Source organism: Mirounga leonina, unplaced genomic scaffold (assembly GCF_011800145.1).
Source record: "Mirounga leonina isolate KUSES-001 unplaced genomic scaffold, KU_Mleo_1.0 Mir_168, whole genome shotgun sequence".
Taxonomy (NCBI): Eukaryota; Metazoa; Chordata; class Mammalia; order Carnivora; family Phocidae; genus Mirounga; species Mirounga leonina.
The window spans coordinates 5,846,781-5,855,066 of NW_023270426.1; the positions used below are offsets into that span (position 1 = coordinate 5,846,781).

The 8,286-nt window shown below is 42.6% G+C and overlaps 1 long non-coding RNA gene across 1 annotated transcript; it reads left to right on the top strand.

Moving 5' to 3' along the window:
* Positions 1-777: 777 nt before the first annotated feature.
* LOC118016559 lies at positions 778-8,044 on the top strand. The gene is made up of 3 exons (XR_004680859.1): positions 778-1,623; positions 4,751-4,884; positions 5,687-8,044. It is a non-coding gene; the product is annotated as an uncharacterized LOC118016559 (long non-coding RNA).
* Positions 8,045-8,286: the final 242 nt, after the last annotated feature.

An 8,286-nucleotide genomic window follows, 5' to 3' on the forward strand; every position in this document is an offset into this window, starting at 1 on the left:
GTATTGAGGAGGGCATGTTCTGCATGGAGCACTGGGTGTTATGCACAAACAATGAATCATGGAACACTTCATCTAAAACTAATGATGTAATGTATGGGGATTAACATAAGAATAAAAAAAAAAGATGGGCTTTTGAAGTTTTAGTTTTAGTTTGTTTTATCTATCTCTTGACTAACCACAGAATTTCAACAAAGAATAATAATATAAACATGGCTGATTGCTTTAAAACCCACTCTGTGTTCTGAACCAGTTCGGCTTTTATTTGCAGGCCGAGAAAGAAGCTATCACCTCTAATCTGTGTGATAGTGTTCGCTACATTTCTTTCTCCCAGACTTTAGAAGTCGCAATCCCACTGATAGGACACCGGCTTCTCAGTCCTTATTTAACTTGAGGAAAGAGAAAGCTACCATCTTGGTAAGAGGCTCTGACTTCCTGGTGGCAGTCAGCAAGAATTAAGTTTGGAGATTTAAGACAACCTAAGCTTTTCAGTCTTTTTCCAGGGCTAATTTTAATACAGATGTTTTTCCTAAGTAGCTTACCTTTAACTCTTCTGATGCCAAATGGGCTAAGGCTCTGCGATGGAGGGCCTGAGGCCACAGGCCAAGAGAGTTCTTGGCTTTGCATGAGAAAGAATTCAAGAGCAAGACTTTCAGAGAAAGGGACTAAGATTTATTAGGTATAGAAGTAAGAAAGGTAGGGTGGGGCGCCTGGGTGGCTCAGTCGGTTAAGCATCTGCCTTTGCACCCAGGGTTTTGGGATTGAGCCCCAGGTTGGTGGGGGAGGGGGGTGTCCTTGATCAGTGGGGGGTATGCTTCTCCCTCTCCTTCTGTCCCTTCCCCTTCCCCTGCTCCTGCTCTCTCTCCCTCTCCCCCTCTCAAATAAATAAAATCTAAAAAAAAGTAAGAAAGGAGCTACTTCATAGACAAAGTAACGGTCTCTTCTCCCAGATCGAGAAGACCACTTCCCTTTGCCTCTAACAAAGGGCTTTGTAAGTTCTCCAAAAGTAGCTAACCATATAGGGAGGGGCTTACTCTTTAACTTTGGAATTATCACTTACATTGGGTTGTTAGTTGTTTTTATCATTTTAGGGTTGTGGAATTACCCACAGGGAACATTTTAAGAATGCCCAACCTATGTGGCTTTTATGGGCAGTGGGAGTGGGGCCTTGTGGTCTTCTATGAGTCTGATCTTTTATCTCTTTTTATGATCCGTGGACTTTTAGGTTAAGGGTCAGCCTAAAACCCAAAATGGCTTTACCTTGGCCAACTTGTCTCCCGAGTCTCCCTTCCCTCCTGCCTTACTTCTGTTTAGTTATCATGATATTTAAGAAAATCTTTGTACACACATGTGAAGATTCCACTTACAGTAGAAGAGTCTTATGTTCAAAGTTGATGTGAAATCCGTTATGAAAATCATGCAAACTCGAGGAGCAAGAGACATGAATCAGTGAGCCTAAGAAGCATAGTTTGGCTACTCCTTTCCCTCGCCATTTGTGAGTATTTTCTGCAGATGAACTCCCACATAAGGACTGTGTGTTTTCCTCTGACAGCACCTGATGGTAGGAGTTATGGGGTAACAACCCTGCCTGAAGAAATGGGGTTTGCAAACTGACAGCACCTGATGGTAAGACACAGAAGTTATGGGGTAATAATCCTGCCTGAAGAAACGGGGTTTGCAAACACATATGGGGCTAATTGAAACTGGCCAGGGTTGAAGAGTCTTCTCTTTTTTTTCCGTTAACACTTTTCATTTTAAAATAACTATAGACTCATAAGAAGCGGTAAAAATAGCACAGAGTCCTGTGTACCCTTCATCCAGCTTTCTCCAGCAGTGACCTGTTGTGTAGGTGTAGTACAATATCAAACCCAGGAGTTGACAACGATATGTTGGCACCAGACTACAGACCTTATTTAATTTTCACTGAATAGGGTTCATTATTTTTTAACCTGCATTTGTGTGTGCGTGTGCGCGCACATAGAGTTCTACGCAATTTTATCCCATATATAGATTTGTGTAACTACCGCCATAATCAAGGTGCAGAACTGATTCATCATCACAAAAGAATTCTCTCCTGCCACCTACTTCCTTGTACTCACACCCCCACCCCCTCCTTCCCCCTTCCATCCCTAGTAACCAGTCATCTGTTCTCCAGCTCTGTGGTTTTTTCATTTATGGAATGTTGTATAAATGGAATCCTGAAGTATGTTATCTTTTGAGATTGATTTTTTTTCTCAAGTAGAATGCTCTTGGGGTCCATCCTGGTCCCTGCATGTACAGCAATGCACCCCCTTTTTATAGCTGAGTAGTATTCCGTTATATGGATATACTAGACTTTGCTCAACCATTCGTCCGCTGAAGGACATTGGAGTTGTTTCCAATATTTTTCTACCGTGAATAAAGTTGCTATAAACATCTGTGTACATGTTTTTGGGTGAAATAAGTTTTTATGTCTCTGGATGAATGCCCAAGTGTAACTACTGACTCATATGGTAAATACTGCAAAAAAAATTTTATTTTCCAGAATAGCTATGTCATTTTACATTGAGAGCAACAATGTATGAGAACCAGTTTTTCCAAATCCTTGCCAGCATTTGGCATTATCAACATTTTTTACTTTAGCTGTGGTAATACAGGTGTAGTGATAGCTCACTGTAATTTTAATTAATGAGACATCTTTTCAGACTCTAATTATTTTACTTTTTTTGTTTTAAATTTCCATTCATTTTCTTGTATTCTTTCTTTTGTTCTCTCCTCCTCTCAGTAAGCTTACTAAAATGTAACATATATACAGAAAATCATAAGGGTACAGTTCTGGACGTTTCTCACAAAGGGAACCCACCTGTTAACCAGCACTTCAATTAAGAAAAGAACATTTCTGGAGTGCCTGGGTGGCTCAGTCGGTAAAGCATCCAACTCTTGGTTTCAGCTCATGTCATGACCTCTGGGTCCGGAGATTGGTCGAGTTGGGCTTCTGGCTGGGTGTGGAGCCTGTTTAAAATTCTCTCGCTCCCGGGGTGCCTGGGTGGCTCAGTTCATTAAGTGTCTGCCTTCAGCTCAGGTCATGATCCCAGGGTCCTGGGATCGAGCCCCACATCGGGCTCCCTGCTCCGCGGGAAGCCTGCTTCTCCCTCTCCCACTCCCCCTGCTTGTGTTCCCTCTCTCGCCGTCTCTCTCTCTCTGTCAAATAAATAAATAAAATCTTTAAAAAATAAATAAATAAAATAAAATAAAATTCTCTCGCTCCCTCTCCCTCTGCCCCTCCCTCCCCACCAGCACCTGTGATCTTTTTCAGAAAACAAAAAAACAAAACACCACTTCGATTACCCAGAAGTCTCCCACCCATTCTGACTTCTGACGCTAGAGACTAGTTTTACCTGTTTTTGAACTTCATATGAATGGAATCATTCAGTATATATTCTTTTATGACTTTTTTTTCTTAAGATTTTATTTATTTGAGAGAGAGAGCACAAGTGGGGGTGAGGGGCAGAGAGAGAAGGAGAAGAGGACTCTCTGCCGAGCAGGGACCCCGATGCGGGGCTCCATCCCAGGACCCTGGGATCATGACCTGAGCTGAAGGCAGACGCTTAACTGACTGAGCCACCCAAGATGCCCCTTTTGTGTTTGCTTTTACTTAGAAGATTCATCAAGTATTCTCTTGAAACATCTCTAAGAGTGATAGACTGCAAACTTGAGGTGGCAAATACCATGAGGATGTTGTGGAGTGAAATGTTAGGACACAAAAGCCCTGGGCTCCCTGCCCACTGAGGCTTAATGTCAGCAGCCAACCAGAAAGTAGTTCTGATGCCCGACAAACACAAATGACCAAGTCTTGTTGTGGCTTGATGATGATAATGGTCTGGCCAAAGCAACTTTTGAAATATACGCCACTGAGCCAACCTGCTACCCTCTCCACCTTCTTCTGGATCCACCTTTTCAAGGGTGTAAGAGCTGCTTTAAGGATAGCTTTGGTATGGCGCGCCTGGAAGGCTGAGTCGGTTAAGCATCTGACTCCCGATTTCTGCTCAGGTCATGATCTCAGGGTCGTGAGATCGAGCCCCGCGTCCTCGGGCTCTGTGCTGACATAGAACCTGCTTAAGATTCTCTCCCTCTCCCTCTGCCTCTCCCTGCCCCGCTTCCCCACGCTTACTCTCTCTCTCTCTCTCTCACTCTCAAAAAAAAAAAAAAAAAGGATAGTTTTGGTAATAGGGAAGCAGATATTATCAAGAAGGAAGACGAATGAGTTGGAACAGGGATCATACTTCCCTGAGGTGTGATGAGCCACAGCCATCAACTTCCTGGTACCTTCTCAAGAAATGGCATTACTGAGATCATTTGGATACAGGTGGAGGCAAATTGCCTCATCTGTGCCCCCACCCCAATCTTCTCTCCGGCTCCAGCAGTTACAATTCGAAAACGTTTGTGTATAAGTAAGAGTGGCTCAAGGGAAACATTGATGGAAATTCTTGCAGATGAAACATTCTTTATTCCAGGAAAGAGGAAGTGGCACATTTGGGGTTATTTTAGTCAAGATTAGTTCTTGCAGAGATAGAACGGCTATCTCTAAATTTAATCCTTTCCTGTCTTCTGAGCTTTCTGTCCCTTCTGCAGCTATCTTGCATTGATCATCTTGGGATTCAGCATTTCCCACTCTGAATCTGATGCTGTTATCATGAAGCATTTCCTGTGTGCCAGCGTGAAGCTGTTAGCTGTTTTATATTGTACTGTGAGGTATGTCGTTCACTCTCTGCAGAAGAGACACTGATCCTGAGAAGATAAGAACTTTTCGGAGTGACTCAGCTGGTAAGTGGCGGAGCCAGGGCTCGAACCGAGGACCGACACTGAGAGTCCTCTTCTCTGCGTGACATCCTACAGCTCCCAGAATGGGTAGGTGGCTGAGGTGAATTCTTAGTATTCACCTTCTCTAGTTCTAGATGTTCAATGACAGGATGTTCGGTGGTAGGTCTAAGAAAGTGTCAAAAAATGATCTAAATCTCCTAAGTCCCGCCTTTACCTGCATGAGGCTTGTTCATGCATAACCAAATTAGAAGGCTGACAATTTTTAAAAGTAACAACGGGCACGTTACCGAAAGTGAGAAAATTGAGATCCTTACTACCATGTCCACAAATCAGATGATTGGGTGAAACAGGTGGGTGAGGGATCCACTTACTGGCTGTTACTTTGTGCCGGTTACTTATTTTCGGTCTCGTGTTATTTTGATCTGTTAAGTGGAGATAATTGTGGTACTTAGGTATTACTTATGTAAAACACTTGGGTAAAGAAAAGCACCTAGCATATAGTAAATGACTGATGCCTGGGAGCTGCTACCCCCCCATCATCATCATCATCACCACCACCTGCGGACGGGGATGTGCGGGTGAAGGGGTGGTGCCGTGTGTGAGCTGAGGCCAGGTCTTTGGGCTGAGATCCCTGTATAGATGACAGCTACATTTTCTAAGAAAATGCTGGTTATTAAATTTGAGATTTGAAATATACTTGGGCATCACCCTTGCTGTTTTATGGAGAAGGAATCTAATGCACAGGGAGCTTATTGAGGAGACCTGCTTAATCCTGGGGCATTTTAAATGAGCAGTTTATATTTGAGGAAGATTCAGATTCAGAGTTAAATATTCTTCATTCTGAAAATATTCACTATCTTTCAGGTTGCACCTTTCTCTTTACTTTCAGGCTATAATAACATATTCCACCAAGGGTATTGGGGCCGTGCTAACAGTTTCATCCACCCAAAACTAATTCCGTCTTACCAGTCTGCTGGCTTCTCCAACAATGACCCCTCTCATCCCCTGGTGCCTAGCTGAGATCGTGTTCATGGTGGATTCCAGCTCCAAGAAAGGTGATTGGTCAGTTCCTCCTGCATCACCCTTGTCTCTGGCTGTAGGTTTGACATAAACTCTATGTACATAATAAGTAAACCATATGGACACCATCTGAGTAGAGACTTTCTCCTCTGTTAGCTCTTTAGAATAAACTGAAAATTTCGGGGGACTGCTTGCCTGTGGCTCCTCCAGTCTCTTTATGGATTTTTTTTTAAAGCTTTTATTTATTTATTTGAGACAGAGAGAATGAGAGACAGCATGAGAGAGAGGAGGGTCAGAGGGAGAAGCAGACTCCCTGCCCAGCAGGGAGCCTGATGCGGGACTCCATCCCGGGACTCCAGGATCATGACCTGAGCCGAAGGCAGTCACTTAACCAACCGAGCCACCCAGGCGCCCTCTTTATGGATTCTTTGTTTTGAGGCCTGGAATTTCCAAGGTCATGACCAAGTAAGCATGGGGGAAGAGGGATGATCGACACTTTTACGTAGCTATGGAAACACAGGTATTGACTCTGGCATAACTTAATTTTTGCGTGAAAGGTGCTTTATATTAACTGATTAAATCCATACGTAGCCAGAACATAAGACCTCTGTCCATATGTTGGCAGTTGTTATCTGCATTTTAGGAATGATCTTGATTTCTAATGTTCTGTCTTCTTGTCATTCCATGTGACTGGACTGCAGAATATATGTAATTGAGAATCCCTAGGTTCATAGGGCATCAGGACCTATTATGCTGTGGTAATTTACATTTGCTATTTGGCATTCATTCTCATTCTATTGTTAACAATATCTTAGGGCACCTGGGTGCCTCAATTGGTTAAGCATTTGCCTTTGGCTCAGGTCATGATGACACCAGGGTCCTGGGATTGAGTCCTGCATCTGCCTCCCTGCTCCATGGGGAGTCTGCTTCTCCCTCTGCCTCTGCCTCTGTCTCTCTCTCTCTCGCTTATGAATAAATAAATAAAATCTTTAAAAAAACACAAAACAGTATCTTGGTTTTTCTTTAGGAGCACCACCTGTCCCCAACTCTCTATCCAGGTTCTGATGTCAACTCTAATGATAATTGGGCACATGACCTGGGTCTGGCCAATCAGAGCATTTCCTCCCCGTTGAGTCAGCCATTGATTCGGGGATGAATACCTAATACAGCCACATGATCAGGTCAACTGTAGATCATCCTAGAACTTCCACTTGAGAAACAGGTAAAGAACTCTTCTTTCTTCTCACTGGACTTGGAACCATGAGGTTTTGAGTCTGGAGCTTCTGGCAGACGATGTGTTTCCAGGAGAAGAGAGAAAGTGAGTCCCAATGCAGTCATCTGAAGGGGTGCTTTGAGCCACGTCTGCGGTCAGCCTTCGCTTGGACTTCTTAGTTTCAAGAGCCAATACGTTTTGCTAGAGCCAGTTTGAGTCAAGTTTCTGTCCTTATAACTGAAAGAGTTCTGACTGATACAAGGTGATTGCTAGGCTGGGTTTGTGTTCCCCGTGGAATAGAGAAGGGGGAGGGAACCTAAGAAACCGCTAGTCCCAGGAAACCTTGTCAAGAAACAGACTAGTGGGCACCTGGCGTGGTCAATGGACACAGACCAGCCAGAACGCAGAATTAAAGTCTGTTCTGAAGCATCATGAGAATGTATTGATTCAAATTAAGGTTTATTATCTGTAGGCACTTGTGATCGTTTATTTAAGTATTGTGGAAGTTGTGTCCTCAGGGGAAGAAAACAAGCTTTGAAGCTTGGGAAAGTGGTTTCATTTCCTTGAGCCACTCTTTCCTCATCTGTAAAGTGGGTATAATCTACTTCCAATAATCATTAAAGGTGCATAAAACACTCAGGACAGGATGTCTAGTACATCCTTAATAAATAGAAGCTATTACTATTAATAATGCTCTGAATCTTTCCTTTTTGGACTCTGTGATGGATCATATTAAATCCTTGAGCCAAAATTAAGAGTCAAAGTAATGTAAACTAATGAATGAAATCTTGCCATCTGCAAGAACATGAGTGGAGCTAGAGGGTATAATACTAAGCAAAATAAGTCAGAGAAAGACAAATACCATATGATTTTACTCATTCGTGGAATTTAAGAAACAAAACACACAAGCAAAGGGGGGGAGAAAAGATATAGAGAGATAAATCAAGAAACAGACTCTTAACTTTAGAGAACACACCTATAGTCACCAGAGGGGATGGGTGAAATGGGTGATTGGGATTAAGGAGTGTACTTGTGATGAGCACTGGGTGATGTATGGGAGTGTTGAATTCCTATATTGTACACTTGAAACTAATATAGCTAATATAGTTAACTTTATGTTAACTAACTGGAATTAAAATAAAAGCTTTTAAAAAGCATAAAAAATAAAAATAAAGCCAAGAAAATTCAGAATTTTGGCATTCGGCATGACACGTTAGAAAAATGTAAAACAATGTTGTAGGATTCTCACGTTAAAG